This window comes from Priapulus caudatus, unplaced genomic scaffold (genome assembly GCF_000485595.1).
Source record: "Priapulus caudatus unplaced genomic scaffold, Priapulus_caudatus-5.0.1 Scaffold3304, whole genome shotgun sequence".
Classification (NCBI taxonomy): Eukaryota; Metazoa; Priapulida; class Priapulimorpha; order Priapulimorphida; family Priapulidae; genus Priapulus; species Priapulus caudatus.
In genome coordinates, this window is record NW_014580365.1 from 20986 (window position 1) to 21461 (window position 476).

The 476-nt window shown below is 46.2% G+C and overlaps 1 protein-coding gene across 1 annotated transcript in view; it reads right to left on the reverse strand.

The window, feature by feature from the left end:
- LOC106819379 (DNA N6-methyl adenine demethylase-like) overlaps window positions 1-335 on the reverse strand; it is a gene marked incomplete at both ends in the record, with an annotated part of 16382 nt that extends 16047 nt beyond the window's left edge. Inside the window, 1 exon segment of the mRNA XM_014824019.1 lies at window positions 264-335.
- Window positions 336-476: the final 141 nt, after the last annotated feature.

Consider the following 476-nt stretch of genomic DNA (forward strand, 5'->3'; position numbering starts at 1 on the left):
AGAGAGAGAGAGAGAGAGAGAGAGAGAGAGAGAGAAGAGAGGGTGAATAGCAAAAAAAAAGGACGGACCGATTCAGAAGAAGAGATAAGAGAGAGCGAGAGAGAAATTCGATGCAGATATGGGCGCAGAGTGAAACAAGAGAGGAACAATGACAACAAAACAGACGCACGGACACACAAGGGAAACAAATGCAACAGGAAACAAAGGAATCCCTCACGCGACCACAGAGAGGAGGGGGAGGACAAGCAGAAGAGGAGACCTACCTTCTCTAGCTGAGTAGCAACGCTCCTTCTCTCTGCCTCTAACTCCTTGGTGAGCTGCTCGAATTGAGCCTCCTGCAATAGACAAGCGTCACAACATGTAAGGTGACAGCATAGCATGTAACATGACAGCACAGCGTGTAAGATGACATCATAGCATGTAAGATGACATCATAGCATGTAAGATGACATCATAGCATGTAAGATGACATCATA